This window comes from Bufo gargarizans, chromosome 3 (assembly GCF_014858855.1).
Source record: "Bufo gargarizans isolate SCDJY-AF-19 chromosome 3, ASM1485885v1, whole genome shotgun sequence".
NCBI lineage: Eukaryota > Metazoa > Chordata > Amphibia > Anura > Bufonidae > Bufo > Bufo gargarizans.
The window spans coordinates 583601214-583619789 of record NC_058082.1 but is presented as its reverse complement, the minus strand read 5'-3'; positions in this window follow the sequence as shown (position 1 = coordinate 583619789).

Here is an 18576-nt window from a genome sequence, read left to right as displayed (position 1 = left end):
AGCTGAAACTTAGCCCCTTGGGCAGAAAGAAAAGCGATTACTTCAGGTTAAAAAACATGAGTTTACTGTATTCATAATGTGGACAGGGGTTATACTTATATGTTTTTAATGCACATTAGAAGACCTGTGCATGCATATGTACAGCTAATTATGGCTATTGGGCCTGTCAGTGTCCTTTTAAAGAGCTTATCTAGATAAAATCATATGACTATGGAGAACAAATGTAAAAAGTGCTTCAGGAATTTTAGAAAAAAAAACTGTATCGATTGGGCATGTATGGTGTTTTGATAAAATGACGTGCCTTATATTTCTCTCCATATCAGCACTTGGACTGGGACCAATAAAGAAGGTTCATTAGCAAATTACACTGTAGATCAGGAAATGGCAAATATTTCAAAGTAGGTAAAGAATCTAGATTGTAATGAGGTGAACTGAGTACTCTCATTTCCTAAACAATGGGCTGCCATGTATCTTTGTCAGTTGCCTATTTATTTAATGAACTAAAACTGCTGCTGAAAGATTGCTCAGATACCAATTTATGTGTACTATATACTGTACATACATGCATATATGGTATGTTGTCTTGCACAGTATATATGTTCTTCCATTTATCAGGTCGGTCGGATGTCAGGTCATGGTATGCAGTTTTACGGAATGAGTATGATGTTATGAGAGACTTTTAGGGGACAGCTGCAATGGAGGTATGGTGGATTGAAGAGGTCCAGAAGAAGACAGCTTGGTGATACCAACACAGTTCACCACCACACTTTCGGGGGAACATTAAAAGCACATATAAGGAAGAGGTTTAGCCAATCTTGAGTGTGTGCGGTGATCCATGTGAGGGGCTAGACCGTGTGCTGTGTGCATATGAGACCTCAAGATATAGCCAACCAGAATTTGACTTGTACTTCTACAGTCTCTGCAGTTGCCTACAGAGAGTGAGCAAATCCTGAGAGGGGAACTATTATGGCTGTTTACCAAGCATGGCCTGGAATGTAGTTCGCGGAGTGGACTACATGCTAAGAAATGACCTTTAGTGGCTTGGTAGCTGATAGACTGGTTCCGTGTAGGAGAAGGACCTACTGGTGTTCCATATGGGTCACAGCCTAGATAGTGATGGCTGAGGCATAATGTCAGTTTTTGTCATCCTAGTGGAGGTCGCTGGGGCTGTGGAAATAGTCAATTGGTACAGTATCCAGTGTTGGGGGCAAATGCAGTGCTTACACCTTGGCATAGGCTGTAGTTAAGTTCTGTTGGAAATGTGTATTGTGCTGGAGGGATAACTACAGTGTGAAATGAGTGCCCTGCAGTCCCAAGATGTGGTCTGACAGGACAGCTCTGAAGTACACTGGACTGGGTGGAGTAGACAATGGGAAGCTTGGTGTAGCAAAAGCCCTTGAAAAAGTAAGGTTCCTGGTGTGACAATTGTTTTATTGTCAGTGTCAGTGTGTGGTTAGGACCTAAAGCATGGTTTCAATTGACCTGTAGCAAGACTTCCTACTGAACGTAACTGGAGATAAGTGTGTATGAGACTAAGTATTTGAGACACAAGGAACTTTGGCAGAAAGACAGAACTCTTGAGTTGCAGGAAGCTGTTGCCAAGTAAGCAGGCCTGGACCATTGGACCCTGTCCATTTGTTAAGGTGTTTGTGGTTTTCTATTTTGCACATGACGGAGACTTTTTCCTAACTTTTCCTTGAGCTCGCTGCCTATCCTGACCTGTATTTGTTGATTGGGTTGCATGCACTGTGCCAGCTTTGACCTCGGATTTGTAAGAGCATGCTTCTGTTTATTAACTCTGATAACTCCCTTTAGGAATACTATCAGGAATCTATAGGAGACTGCCACTGGTGACTACACCCGCAAAGTGAATTGGAGAAGGTTTTAGGTTGCAAATGTCATAGACTCCACCCTACAGATTAGTTTACCCAAGTCTAACAGTGCCATGATGGGCTCATGCCCCTGACCATGATAGAAACCAAGATGAAAATTACTTAAACGCCATTCCATATCTTTAGGTATGCAGTTCTGTTTAAGATGCCACTGAAAAACATTTAGAAAACATTATATCTGTGTCTAAAAACAACTTCTTATTCATCTGCAGTAAATCACAGATAACATTGTTATATTTACAAAGGCACATTGGACGACAGGATTTTAGTGCATGCCAAAAAGTTTGCCAGAAAATTCTAAATTGGGATTTACAGAGTTGAAAGGCAAGCGAGGTCACTAGGTTGGTCAAATTTTTCATCATAAGTTCCAGAATATGTTCATGTAATTCTGTAAAATAATAGGGTTTGCAAACTTTGCTTGTAAGATGCCACACAACGAGAGAAAACCAGAAAGTTAATGAGATATTTAACCAGACCGCGCAGTGTAGAAAATGCTCCATCTTTCAAACCCTCCATGTCTGCTTGTTCATTTAATGATTCTGATTTTATAATAAAATATCTAGGACATTGTGACATTACAAACCACTAATCTACTTTTATTGGAAATCATAAATGGATTACTGTGACAGGCCTATAAATAATCTAGAAATATCGTCAGTTCATATTAAAGCTGACATTCTGAATTACACATTGGTTATTCTGAGATTGCATACAGAGAGGATAGAAAAAATACATGACACCTTACAGGTCAATAAGGCTCTAATCACATCTAGTTTTTGTGCTTCCATTGAGAGTATCCTCTGATGTATATTTCTGATTGAAACCTCCAGTATATGATATGCCACCAAAAAATGAGACAAAAATAAATAATTTCAGAATTTTTTCCACCTTTAATGTGACCGATAAACTGTACAACCTAATTGAAAAACAAACTGAAATCTTTTAGGTAGAGGGAAGAAAAAATAATATGGTTGCATAAGTGTGCACACCCTTAAACTAATACTTTGTTGAAGCACCTTTTGATTTTATTACAGCACTCAGTGTTTTTGGGTATGAATCAGCATGGCACATTTTGACTTTGCCCACTCTTCTTTGCAAAAACACTTCAAATCTGTCAGATTGCGAGAGCATCTCCTGTGCACAGCCGTCTTCAGATCACCCCACAGATTTTCAATCGGATTCATTCCAAAACTTTAGTCTTCTTCTGGTGAAGCCATTCCTTTGTTGATTTGGATGTATTCTTTGGGTCGTTGCCATGCTAAAAAATTAAGTTTTCATGTTCGGCTTTCTAGCAGAAGCCTGAAGGTTTTGTGCCAGTATTGACTGGTATTTGGAGCTATTCATAATTCCCTCTAACTTAACTAAGGCCCCAGTTTCAGCTGAAGAAAAACAGCCCCTTGGCATGATGCTGCCACCACCATGCTTCACTGTGGGTATGGTGTTCTTTTGGTGATGTGCAGTGTTGTTTTTGCGCCAAACATATCTTTTGGAATTATGGCCAAAAAGTTCAACCTTGGTTTCATCAGACCATAACACCTTTTCCCACATGCTTTTGGGAGACTTCAGATGTGTTTTTTTTCAAAATGTAGCCTGGCTTGGATGTTTTTCTTCGTAAGAAAAGGCTTTCGTCTTGCCACTCTACCCCATAGCCCAGACATATGAAAAATACGGGAGATTGTTGTCACATGTACCACACAGCCAGTACTTGCCAGATATTCCTGCAGCTCCTTTAAAGGGGTTGTCCGGGTTCAGAGCTGAACCAGGACATACCCTTATTTTCACCGAGGCAGCCCCCCTGAGGCTAGCAGCGCTAAATCCTGCCCATCAGTGCCGGTGACGTCACTGGGGTTCCTGGCAGCCCCATGGAGAGCCCCGATACGTCACCGGATCTAAAAAAAATGCCTTTGCCCTGCACGATTTAGCACAGGGCAAAGGAGAGCATTGGAGCATGAACTGCTCCGATGCTCATGTCAGGGGGGCTGAAGGGGTGAAAATGAAAGTATGTCCGGGTTCAGCTTTGAACCCAGACAACCCCTTTAATGTTGCTGTTGGCCTCTTAGTAGCCTCCCAGACCAGTTTTCTACTTGTCTTTTCATCAATTTTGGAGGGACTTCCAGTTCTTGGTAATGTCACTGTTTTGCCATATTTGCTCCACTTGATGATGACTGTCTTCACTGTGTTCCATGGTAAAGATGTAGCAGGGTTGGCACTCCAGCTCTTAACTCAAATTTCTTAACTCATCGTGTTATCTTGAGACAAAAGCCATTGAAAAGCGATTGAAGGTGTTTGCTTAGATTAGATAACACAACTCAGAAATCTTAGAAAACAGGAGTGTTAACTCTACTCCATATATCTAATGCCTTGGAAATTCTTTTGTACCCTTCTCCTGACTGATACCTTTTAACAATGAGATCCCTCTGATGCTTTGGAAGCTCTCTGTGGACCATGGCTTTTTCTGTGGGATACGACTAAGAAAATTTCAGGAAAGACCAACTAGAGCAGCTGAACTTTATTTGGGGTTAATCAGAAGCACTTTAAATGATGGCAGGTGTATGCTGACTCCTATTTAACATAATTTTGATGTGATTGCTTAATTCTGAACACAGCTACATCCACAGTTATAAGAGGGTGTGCACACTTATGCAACCACATTATTTTAGTTTTTTTTTGTTTGTTGTCTTCCCTCCACCTAAAAGATTTCAGTTTGTATTTCAATTGAGTTGTACAGTTTATAGGTCACATTAAAGTTGGAAAAAGTTCTGAAATGATTTATCTTTGTCTCATTTTTTTACATCACAGAAACCTGACATTTTAAGAGGGGTGCGTAGACTTTTTATATCCACTGTATATCTACATATACTAGCCCAGTCCATGGCTAAATGACTCTCTTAGCGTTGGGGCCTATGGCTATATTAGTTGCTTGAATATACATTTGTTCCTTCCCCTTTTCCCCTTTCAATATATAAAGTAACTACAGTCATTGTACTATGTGCTGAATGGGTTGACATTGATATCCATTATACCTGATGGTATAGGCTAGTTCTGAGTTATTATTTCTAACCCTGACTGGCTTAGCAGGTAATACTTGATATCCCTGGTGATCTGGGGTTATAACAGGGATAAAATTGCTATCCCTAGATTAGTTGTTTAATACCTAATACCTGGAGATCTAGGGTGATTTAGTATTTATATAAGGGCCATTTATCGGATGTGAATTGCAGCATTATATAGAAAGTATATAACAGAATTATGTGGGCTCTTTAAGTGATCATTGTTTAAACGCTGCCTCTTATTTGGGCACTATATAGTAGTAATAAGTGAGCTGTACATATGACACTATTAGTAGAAAGAAACTAATAACATTGGGAATAATTGGAGCTCCATGTTGCTTGTTGTCCAGGGACCCATTTTCAATAAAAACAGGCCCCACCACTAGTTCTGCCCTCATAGTGGCTCAGGCTCTCCCTCTAGCCAGTAAGAAACAAACAATTTAACACTATTTAGTCAGAACTGAATCAGACGGAAAAAATCCATTATATTACAATCACAAGATTATAAAATCTACCACCATCAAAGTTTATAGCTGTATACACAATGCCGTGCTAAAAGATAACCAATTTTTATGTCTGCAAATCCCCAATGCCCTCTTTCACGTCACGGACATTGATTGGTGTCACTCTTTTTGCACATTTGTTGTCCCCTGGGTGAATCTGTGCAATGCTTTTCTTGTTGGAATAGTGATAAAATAATTTCCCATTAGATAGAGTTGCCACAGATTGTACAAGCTTCATCCGGTGGTAGGAAGATCTGGTCACTGTTGTGCGGTCTACAAAGGAAACAGTCATGAAGAAATCAATTAGACTGCAATTTGAGGACCCGATAGAATATTACATAGCATGGACACGGTTGCAAGATGTTGTAAGGTATGAGGTGGTGTTTTTCTTCTTATAATTTTTTATTCTCTATTCAAATGAAATAGACAACATGAAAATGGCTTGGTGCACTGATATATGGTGGGTATGCAGGCCTGGATTTTCCTATAGGCACAGTAGGCCTCTGCCTTTAGACTGCTTTGGAGAAGGGCATCTACTAGAGTCAAAAGTTATACATAAATATACTATATTTTGTGTTCTAATGTAAACTAAACCTAATTATATATTAGTTAGTCTTTAGTAAATGACTAATTAGTGCTATAGTATATTTTCTCTAAAACATGGTACTGATAGTTGGACCAATCACCATACTGCTTGTGCTTAGGGTTTGCAAGATATTTGTGACAGGTTCTGTATATATTTACTAATGTCCCAGAGACTCAAAGAAAAGGTCGACCACCCGAAGGAGTTGGCAAGTCCCCCGGGTGCGGTGGAAGAGTCCCAGACCATTAGTCCCTACTGCTGTATGTAGCATTGGGTCTGTGACATCAGACATGGCCCTGGTCTCTAAATTCACAGTAAGGATGTGGTGCAAACGTGGTTGGCCTGGCTTTAAAAGGGAGGAGTTTGTTTTATAAATGGGTGGGGACTGTAAAAGGAAAATGGTTAGCTCCTTCTAAATTGAGGGGTGATATGTATGCCACAAACCAATACTTCTTGGAGAAAACAAGTTGTTAAGTGTGCCTATAGGTGATGTGTTTGCTGACCTGGAGAAATGAGACTCACTTTGGAGTAGGGAGCTTCTGTCAACTTCTGTCTGCCGTCTTGATTGTAGCATAACTATATGACCAAATGAAGTCTTTCCTCGGCATCACGTACAGAGGTGTGACCAGATCATATCTGTCAGAAGCTAAAGTCTTTTGAATATTTCAAAATTATGAGAAAGTTGCTGGGGAAAAAACAGATTTGGTCTAAAGCACAGGAGAGGCTAGAGTCTGCGCTCTGTGCAGCAGCATGCATGTCATGGGCAGAATGTATGTCCAGCCCACTGACCGGAGAAAACCACCTGCCCAAAAGTACATGTAATAATCACCTATACAGTAGGCTAGTATTATATGATTCAATAAAACATTGTTGTTCTAGTAATGTATAATGTGTTTTTCCTGCATCTGTAAAGAGAATTGTTCTATTTCTTCTGACCCTTCGTATTCACAGCTAAAAAATAAATAAAAAATGTCCAATCCCTCTCTGTGTACATCTCCTTCATGTTCAGATTATTGACAGGAATACTTATCCAGCAATATTAGGGGGGTTTGCTTATTTTCGACGTCTGCTTCTTTTCAGTGAAATCTTCCTCTGAGCCATTGTGCTGCAAGGATGCCTCAAGCAGAATAACATTAAGAGGCCGCGTTGATCCCATTTCACAATTCTTTCGCGGTCCAGTCTGAAATAATATCATGTTGTTAGCATAACCTCTCTTCCGAATACATAATGGATAATACTATTTATGTGACTTGTTTTAGAACATTATACTCAGGCAGCTATGTTTTCCAGCTTTAAGTGCAAGCTCATGTATCCATAACAGACCTACTTCTTAAAGGGGTTGTCTCATAAAGACATTGTCTTTCCATAAGGACTCTTTGGCCAAAAAATCGGTAAGCCCCCCCCCCCCCACTCCCACCCCTTAACTCATTTAAGATGTGCTTGAGTAGGCTGAACTGCAGTACCAAACACAGCCACATAAGTATGAATGTCGCTGTATCTGGGGCTGCAGTCTTTCAGCGAGCACTGCAGTCCTGTCGATCTGCTGATCAGTTATGATCAAAAGTCACCATGAAAAGTATTGAACCGTATGATGCAACATTATTCAGTTCCTACCACAAAGATGTCACTTGAATCTTGAATCTATGACAGGGCCTTGTGCTAATTAAAGGGACTTTGTCACCTTCCCTATGCCCAATTAAAAGGGTTATGCCATGACTGATGAAAAAAAATAATAATCAAGCATCATATAGAACATGACAATCTCTTTCTAACAAAGCTAGAACCAGCCGTGCACCTCACATGGATCCAGAGATCTCCCCATTCACTGCCCCAATTGGTACTCATGTGTCCTTTCTGCTGCAGCTCTCTCCCTGTAAGTGCTACAGATTCTAACAGAGTGTATGGTCGGTGGCAGTTAAAGATTTAAGCTGAGCACGTGCAACCAGCTCAGTGAGACGGACAAAAAATAAGGTAAATAAAAAAACAGCAGGTGGCGCTATACAGATACATTTTATTGAATTACATTTTTGAATACATGCTATTGCAAAATTTTTCAGATCCAGGGGCTGGTTTGAAATATTTAGAATATGTTTCATTACACAACCCCTTTAATTAAAGTAGAACATGAATATTACTGCTCCCATTGACTCCACATTGCTAATTTATTCATCTATAGTCACCCACAGTCCACCACTGTGTGCCCACAAAACATATCTGAAATACCATGAGAGGATTTTTCCTGGAGTCCTCTTCATTATGTGTGCATGCTCATTAGTCCTCACAATGTATCCCAGTTCTAAATAGCGGATCCACAGTGGGGTGACAGTGGTATCGATAAATATGGGTATCGATGGGATATGCCCTGGATGTTTGATAGGTGTAGGTGTCACTTCAGTGGCCCACTCCTATCTAAAGAATGAGGCCATGTCTTAATGGAGAACAAGCTGTTCATGCATGAATTTCTCCATTCATAACTACAGTACTTCAGGTAGGAGCCAAGCTAGTGTTCGACATTTTGCTAAGCTCTCCTTCCCGGCAATTGCCTGCTTGCTATCAGAGGAGACCACTGCTATTACATGCAGCAATCTCTTCCACAGTATGGAGAGGAGCGATCGTTTATTTATACCATTGCTCGTCCCCATGCTGTCTAGTAGTTTGTCTGCAGCAGACTCCATGATCTTTAGTGATGATTGGCCGACAATCACCTGCTGCAGTTTCCCACTATGTGATTGTGGGCACTGCAAACTAGTATTATTGTGTTTTATTTTCATATATTATGCCTGTATGCTGTACTTCATCTCATGTCATATTCTCCCATGTCACTATGTGATTCTATGTGTAAGATCCTTTATACAGGCCTAGTTAGGGTGCACTACACTAGTTTCCCCACTAGATGGGGCAGTGTCACTGTGTATATATAGCTTAGCTCAGGCCTAGTTAGGCAGTGTCTAGTGAAGTCTAGTCAGTGTGCAGCCAAGATGTAGCTGCCTGCTGGAGGGAGGCCTCCTGCCTCTCTGCTCTCTCCTTGTTGGCTCCACAGTCCAAGGTTAAAGCCTACAAGATTCGACCTAGAGGTGAGAAATCTACTTCTATAGCTCGCTTCTCCGGGGGTGACCAGTAACAAGCTGCAAATATTCAAGGAGCAAATATTCAAGGAGATTAATATGTTTTATTCAAGTCAAAGGATAACAAACGGCCGTACTCAAAGGCGTCCCAGGCACCTTTGCAATTAGGTGCAGGACACAGCATCCACAGCATCCACACCTCCAGTTTAAATCCTGAGGACAGTTAGGCCAACTGTCAGAAAAGCACTGGAAAAAGAGGTTCAAGGATTCTGAAAACCACCTTTAATTCAGGTTAGAATAAGGCGAGAGTTAATACCAGCCTAAGACTTTTTATACTTCAAAAGCCTAGTCTGAATCAGTAGCTTTCATATATATAAAAGACAAAGAGCCTGTTTTATCTGAGGACTTACACTATCCTACCCCCGTATTCATGAGAGACTGTATTTCATATCTGAATGTACTAAATACTGTTTTATACTTGGATGTAATCGTTACTAGGAGCAATGTTCAGTAAAAGTTATAAGCTGGATTGCACGATCCTTGTCTCAGTCTTCAATTGGTAAATGGTTGTACCACCATAAAAGGTACTGGCGACATGACTACAAGGGACCTTGCCATAGGCACATTAATACAGACCATCAAGGGCACCTCGAACCACCATCTGGCCTGTGTCCCTTACACCAGAGTGTGCCCCAGAGAATTCCTGTGCCGTTCTCCTCTTCATTTATGCGAGCCTGCCCAGGGACGATGTAACCGTGAGTAACCAGAACTGTATTTACTACTTCGGCCCACCTATTGCTCACACTGTGACCTCACATATAATTCCCCTGTCGGTCTGGCATACTGAACTGGTATAATACAGGCTTTAGATTCAGTCCTTGGGTCAATGCTTGGAATGTAGTTATCATTTTAAATTCCGAAGTTTTCCTGTCTCTACCATTCAGAAAAATTCCCTTTGAGAATTAAAACCTTTAAGTCGGCCATGAAGTGTCCTGTGCAGAAAAATGGTTTTCCACAGTTGCATAGCATATCTGTGTTTTATAGTATGTCTGTTTAATTTCATTCTAGGTAGCAGTTTCGGTACAGTCTCATCAATATAAATTCCTCCAATAGGACACCTTGTACAAAGTATCATGTACACAACGTTGGAGGACCTACATGAGAAAGTGTCTGGGATGTTATAAGTCTGTTGGGTGTACAGGCTACGGGTATATGGGTATACGGGCATACGGGCTGTATTTGTGGATAAGATATGTGTGCTGATATTGCATTTTTTGTTATTGCATGGAAACGTGTCCGTCTCTCGTGGTGATGAGAGGAGATTCCTCAAGTTTGGTGGTTGTCTGTATGCTAGCAGATGTAACTCTGGAAATATTTATTTTAGTCTGTTGTCTTTGTTGGGTTCGAGGTCCGCCTCAATCTTCCTTAAGATGCTCATTTAGGGGCTGTACATAACCACTAATGACACCCTGTTGATGTCCTACTTTGTATTTCAAGAGAATGCTCCATAGAATCCTTGTGGCCCTATGTATTTTTTCATAAATAACGAGAGGATGATATCCTTGTTGTAGGAATTGTGACACAGTGAGGGATTGTGTCTGGCAAGGCAGGTATTTTCCTCCCAGCATGTGCGGCTGGTCTGGTTTCCAGCCAGGTGAGGTCAAATACTGGACCAGAGTTTAAGTGGCAGTCCGAGTTTTGGCAGCACCTGGCTGTCCTTAAATAGGCAGCTGGGCTCAGCAGAGATATCTCCGTTTTTGTAATTTGAGGCTTTGTGCCGTGCTGGAGGTCTGAGAGCCGCATGCTGGGGAAACAGGCCCCCTAAAGCCTGCTGTGGTCTACTGGAGGCAGAACTGCCAGCAAGGTGACTTGTGTTATATGAACTTTCCATTGTGTGTGAATTAACACCAATACTGCAAAGTTACTTGCTGTTTTGTGCAATTGCCTCAAGTGTAAATAAACATTGACGCTTTGAGTTAAGAACTTGTATTTTGCCTCTGCACTGCGCCCGTTTACCCCATCTACCAGAGCGAAACCCCACAGAATGTACTCCTTATTGACAGCGGGTGTTTCTTTCTGTCCTCCCTGTCTGAACAAATATGAATATATCATAGGTCCTGGCTGTAAATTATGGACTTTTTGATGTGTTTCTGATAAAAGGTGTCCATCTAAGATATGCTAGATGGCCTGTGGGTTTATTATAGATAGATAGATGTTTGTACAGTATTATATTGTTACTAATGTATATGGTAGTGTCTAGAAAATGTACTTGGGATTAGGAGTGATTAAAAGAGAGCCTGATAGTTGGGTGGAACTTGTTGGAGTTTTTAAGGAAGGTCAGTAGAGTTCCTCTTCAAAGCCAGATCAGATTATCAGCAATTCATCAATATATCAAAAGTACCCTAGAGTTTTGATTGTGCAGGTCGCTAGAAACTCCTCCACTAGTTTGGCCATAAACAGGTTGGCATATTTTTTTCCAAGAAGAGCATTGCATAAGACTACCTACATCTACTAGCCACTCTCCACAAGGAGTAACAATACCCTATATGAATGCTTCAATGTTATGAGGAATGTTCCCACAGCCCCCAATATGTCATGTGCTGTGTTCATGTTTCTAATGCTGGTTTGCCATTTTTTTTTTTAAATTTGAAAATTTGATGGCATCAGCAGACATATTTGTTGCACCCTAGAGTTGTGTTACTACACGCGTCTACCCCGCTACTATCCTCTAAGAGCTTTTATATTGTCATCTGATTTAATTTACATTATGTCTCCACAACTGTGCATCTAAAACTATGTTAAACACAATTGTTTCCTTGTAATTTTACAGGTCCACCAGCAGGTGGCAGGATCGTAGGTAGAGATAGTTTTAATGTTATGGCCGTTCAGAGGGGAACGATCCTGTTCTATTCCGCCCCCCTGCTGAAGAGAAGTGGAGGTTTCCATCTTCCTGCAGCAGGGTAGGAAAAAAACAGAACCAGTTCTAGTTGGCCCCATGCATAGGGGAAGACAGCAAGGACCAAGTCTCGGTCTGAGACTTGATCAAATTCCCAGTCTGAGCCCTGCAGCTCAACTAGATGAAAAGAAGCAGAACGTTGCAAAACAACCTCCAGAATTCCAAGAAGAAAGCATCCCCTGAGAAATCATCTGTGAGTTAAGTCCAGAGACCTAGAAGAAGCCATTCCTCCTCAGCTAGTCTGTCCTCACAAAGCAAAAGGTACAGAAAAGTGCAGAACTATTTATTCCTGCCAATGATTGCCAAAACCTGCTGGCACCAGAGACCAAAGCTGTATACTGCTTGGATACAAGTTATCTTCAGTAAAGAAATGTTTGCTATCACCGGACCCATCTCCATCTTAGGAACCATCTGTGGAACAAGAAGGTGTTCTCGCTGTCGTTCCCTAACCGGTCGGTCTAGCCTAATGGCTAACGTCATGGTTTGTTCTAAGGTTTCGGGGGGTGGATAACACACTAGCATATCCTTGAGGGTGTCAGACAAACCGGACTTAAATTAACTCTTGAGGGCCGGTTCGTTCCACCCGGAGGGAACGCACCATCTGTGGAATAAGGTACAATACTCCTCAACCGGACGGTCACCCTGTCTGAGGGATTTCAGCTGGGTCTCTGCTACCATGGCACGGTCAGGTTCGTCATATAACACACCTAGCGCCTGAAAAAATGCGTTAACGGATCTGAGGCATTGCAAATCGGAAGGCAAGGAGAATGCTCAGTCCTGGGGATCCCCCTGTAATAAGGAAATAATGATCCCCACCCTCTATTGCTCAGATCAAGAGGAATAGAGACGTAATCGAAAATAAAGCTTACAGCTTTCCTGAAACGCAAAAAAGCTTCTACGGTCTCCTGAAAATCGGTCAGGAAGCTTAACGTGGGGTTCCATAAAGGCAGGTGCTGCTTGGGCAGCGATGGGAGGCGCAGGAAGATCACGAGCAATCTCTTGTGCCTGTAATCTCTCCCCCAATTCCTGAACTATATGGGCCACATTCTGCACGTGGTTAGTCAGGCTCTGTAAAGGATCCATAGTAAAAAAAAACTTTTTAGGCCTGTGATTCTGTCAGGGAACAGAGAGGAAGGACAGAGGGTGCACTCTGACTCCACCCTCAACCCCTGTCCCTGCCTATTTGCACTACCTGCCATAGGCGAAGGGGGAGTAACTGGGCGATGGTTCCTTACTTACGTAAGTGCACAGAGAAAAGATACGGAAGGTCAACAAGCCAAGGGTCAGAACCAGGAGAAGCGGGAGTACAAATGGAGCGGGCAAATGTAAAGTCAACAGTCAGAGCCGAGGTCAATCCAGGAGAGCAAATACGTACAAAGGATGAGACGAAGTCGAGGTCAAAGAACGAGCCGAGGTCACAAGGTCGGGAGGTCAATCAGAACAAGCAGTCGCAGACTAGAACCAAGGAAAAAGAAAGCACCAATGGACCAGTATCACAGGCAACCTGTAGCCAGCAGGTTGCCTCTATTTATAGTGGGGAGTGAGGGTCATGTGACGTGGCCAGCGTCACGTGACCGACAGACAGACAAGTCGAGCACCGAGTGATCAGCTTGGCGCTCAAGGCAGACCTAGGAGCAGATAGCCTCCCAGCTAGCAAATCAGCCCTGGGAACAAGGCCGAACAGAGATCCTCACTCACGAAGCTAAGCACCAGGTCTGCAGCCGACGGGAGACCAAGTGCGCCTTCAGCGCCCCATTGCAGCTGTCCTTAATTGGTACATTTCAAGCCCATGTATATATCAACTGAAATGTCATAGAGAGCTGTAAATAAAACTAGGCTCACAGCTAAGGCAAGTCTCCAAACGTAGACCACAAAAACCTAACTACACTGAAGTTTATGTATTGTTTGGCAGAGTATGTTCATTTTTTCGAACATTACGAAACTCAACAAATGCAACATGAACATGTAGAAACAAGAATTGATAAGGATTTACTAACAGAAAAATAGTCTGGTGAGAGATGATCCTTATCCACCCTTCTCGGGGGCACTTCTACAACGGGGAGGGGGTTAAAATCTGATGTGTTTGTAAAAATATTTGGGAATGTTCACAACACATAGGCCAACATCTTTTGCTGCTTTCCCAGAGGAAAACAGCTGTTCAGTCGTCTCTAATGATTGACAAGCTAAAAATAATTACACCGTACTTTGTAACGCTTGAGAAATAAAACCAGTCGAAAGCAAAAAAATGAAGACAGCTTGTGCCCGCTTGCGAAGGGAAGAGGTTATGTCAAGGTGACGGAAGATCAGGGAAAGCCTCGAGGATGAGCCTGGGCACAGTCAAAGTTTGTTGTTGAAAATATGAAGTACACGCTGTCTTATGCCTGTGGACTTGCACAACATCCTCCAACAGCTCTGAATGACCACAAACATTCCTTCACTCCAAAAAGTTTTTTACGCTATCCTCACAAGTGGAAATTTATGATTTACCCTACTGCCCCCGGGGAAAACTGTGATTGGTGGCTGAGATTAAGTGAGAATTAACATCTGTACATGGGACCATGTTTATCTAATTGTAGAAGTACATCTAACTAATAGCTACCTGAACGTTGGAAGGTTTCCAGAATGCGTGCTGATGAAATGCATGCCAGAGAAGTCTTGTTAAATATGTCTTAAGGCCTTGCATGTTTTTCTAGCTGAAGGTTGTACAGATGTTATCCAATATCATTCATTTAATCTGCAAGCGATACTCAACCTACGTATACAGCTTTTATATTCCAATTCATCTTAGGAGGTTGCTGGCAATAAGAAATGGGCTGTTACCACAATATTTTTTCTTGATGATATCTTGCCATGAGTCTAAATTATTTTGACCTTAAGGGAATGTATGACCTTTTCTTTGTCTGATATATATATATATATATATATATATATATATATATTCTGCACATGATAGCTGTGAACAGCAGTTTGAGAGACTTGCTTTACAGCTGAACTCTAGTCAGAAAATAACTCCTTGACATCTATGGATGAGTGTTGTGGGCGTGCTCTTTGTCATAAATAGTGTTGAGGATGTCATGATATTAATGTGAAGCCAGTGCAATATGGCGCTGGCACCTAGATGTTTACATAGTTTACATACCAAAGTATGTAAAATAATGCACAATGCGCAGATGCCAAGTGTTATCTCTTTTCTTGTTTTTGCATTTTAGCCAATGAAAGTTTAGCTTAAGTTCCTGTAATAAATTAGTTCTGCTTTGATACTTACTTGGTGTCAGTGCAGTTCTTCCGTGCACGATAAACTAACAGTTTGTAATTTGGAGCAGACAGTCAATAAGACAGCACAGTTTGTGTGTATCCAAAACAGCAGTAGGCACAATGCGGGAACGGGAAGGGTGGAGGAGGAGGAGACAGGCATAGGATTCAGCCAGTTCCCTCCAGTTCTCTAATCCGGTCGTTAAAATTACAACTGGATCGGAGAACCATGTTGAAAGGTTGTGATGTCTTTTGTTTTCTACATGAACCCACTGAATTGTAAACTGCTGAGGAATATGGTGGCGCTATATAAATAAATAGTATTAATTTTAAACAATACCTTTCTTTCTTTCTTTCTTTCTAATATTGGATTATCAAATATTCTGGATTACCAGACAGCTATAGAAATGAATATAATACTTATAAAGTATGCCATTAACACATAAAAATTTCTAAATTGGTTCTCTTGGCTCCATTTTCTGCATCTGATCTTGCAAAATATCACATCGTAGAGCTGTTTTGTTTTAGAAATAAGCACTACATTATGAGATTATCTTGGTTTATTAGTAAATTGAAGAAATTTCATTGCACTTTGCTTTACTCAACTTGCTTTACATTTCGGCTGGATGAGAGCAATGCATTGTGGGAGCTTAGTTGACATTTCCACAGTTCTGCTGCTTATAATCCACCTGTGTCGGAAGGGTTCGGCACTTCTGCGGGATCTATCAACTATCAAATGTGTATGTATTGTACCCAGTGGCATAACTAGAATTGACTGGGCCCCACAGCAAATTTTTTAATGCAACACCCTCCCTTCCCAAAGCATTTTTTATGCTACTCTCTCCTCCTGTGCCACCCAACTCTTGTGGCTAATCTAAATTGTTGATTTAGACAAAGCCTGGCAGCCACTCCATTGGTTCCCTACATGTATATACTGTGCAGGATGTCATTGTATAATACTGTTGAAGGGGCCCTGACAATAAAATCTTTTAGTCCTCCTCCTGGGTGGGCCCCTTCTTAGTTCAGGCCCCAAAGCAGCCACTTCCCCTGCTTTCACTATAGCTACACCCCTGATTGTACCATTTATAATAGTGTGGTCTCCTTATCTGCCAGAGAGTCCTTTGGGCCCCCTCTGGAACCACTGAAGGATTAAATGGTCACTCGGACCTTAGCATAACTTTTGCAACCTCTCAGACTAGTAATCATAACATTTTCATCTTTATTATCACTCTTTTAAAATACATTTACTACTTGGGAACTCACTGCTTAAAATTCCTCAGGGAGATCAGGGTTCGGGATCTGTCTCATGTTTATTATATAGTGTATGTCCACATTGGGCTTCTCAGGGCGGGTTGTGAACCACCCCTCGAGTCTCCAAACTCTGCTAAAGTCTCTATGTCTAACACTATCTAAATGCAATTTCCCACTATGGGGTCCTTGCCTCAGATTCCCTGAACTAAAATCTTGATTCCTGCATCCCTACATGTTTCGCCGTGTACTCGGCGTCTTCAGGGGAACCTCTGGAACCAAACCCCAAGTATGACTCCTATCCCTTCACCGCCTATAGCTACATCCCTAGCAGCTATCTTATGAGTATTTGATCTTGAGCTTCAAAGCATCATTTTTGAAGCATCTCTGGATGTGAGTAGAAACATGGAAATTTCTACTAACACAATCGTAATTTGCATCAATATTTTGTCACGGCATATCCAAGATACCGATCTTCTTGTGGGTTTTTGATGTCTACGATGTAGGCTTTGGAAGTAGAGTTGAGCGAACACCTGGATGTTCGGGTTCGAGAAGTTCGGCCGAACATCCCGGAAATGTTCGGGTTCGGGATCCGAACCCGATCCGAACTTCGTCCCGAACCCGAACCCCATTGAAGTCAATGGGGACCCGAACTTTTCGGCACTAAAAAGGCTGTAAAACAGCCCAGGAAAGAGCTAGAGGGCTGCAAAAGGCAGCAACATGTAGGTAAATCCCCTGCAAACAAATGTGGATAGGGAAATGAATTAAAATAAAAATTAAATAAATAAAAATTAACCAAAATCAATTGGAGAGAGGTTCCATAGCAGAGAATCTGGCTTCCCGTCACCCACCACTGGAACAGTCCATTCTCAGATATTTAGGCCCCGGCACCCAGGCAGAGGAGAGAGGTCCCGTAACAGACAATCTGGCTTCATGTCAGCAGAGAATCAGTCTTCATGTCATAGCAGAGAATCAGGCTTCACGTCAGCCACCACTGCAACAGTCCATTGGCATATATTTAGGCCCAGCACCCAGGCAGAGGAGGGAGGTCCCGTAACAGAGAATCTGTCTTCATGTCAGCAGAGAATTAGTCTGCATGTCATAGCAGAGAATGAGGCTTCACGTCAGCCACCACTGCAACAGTCCATTGGCATATATTTAGGCCCAGCACACACACAGGCAGAGGAGAGAGGTCCCGTAACAGAGAATCTGGCTTCATGTCAGCAGAGAATCAGTCTGCATGTCATAGCAGAGAATGAGGCTTCACGTCAGCCACCACTGCAACAGTCCATTGGCATATATTTAGGCCCAGCACACACACAGGCAGAGGAGAGAGGTCCCGTAACAGAGGATCTGGCTTCATGTCAGCAGAGAATCAGTCTGCATGTCATAGCAGAGAATCAGGCTTCACGTCAGCCACCACTGCAACAGTCCATTGTCATAAATTTAGGCCCAGCACCCAGGCAGAGGAGAGAGGTCGCGTAACAGACTATCTGGCTTCATGTCAGCAGAGAATTAGTCTGCATGTCATAGCAGAGAATGAGGCTTCACGTCAGCCACCACTGCAACAGTCCATTGGCATATATTTAGGCCTAGCACACAGGCAGAGGAGAGAGGTCCCGTAACAGACAATCTGGCTTCATGTCAGCAGAGAATCAGTCTGCATGTCATAGCAGAGAATGAGGCTTCACGTCACCCACCACTGCAACAGTCCATTGGCATATATTTAGGCCTAGCACACAGGCAGAGCAGAGAGGTCCCGTAACAGACAATCTGGCTTCATGACAGCAGAGAATCAGTCTGCATGTCATAGCAGAGAATGAGGCTTCACGTCACCCACCACTGCAACAGTCCATTGGCATATATTTAGGACTAGCACACAGGCAGAGCAGAGAGGTCCCGTAACAGACGATCTGGCTTCATGTCAGCAGAGAATCAGTCTGCATGTCATAGCAGAGAATGAGGCTTCACGTCAGCCACCACTGCAACAGTCCATTGGCATATATTTAGGCCCAGCACCCAGGCAG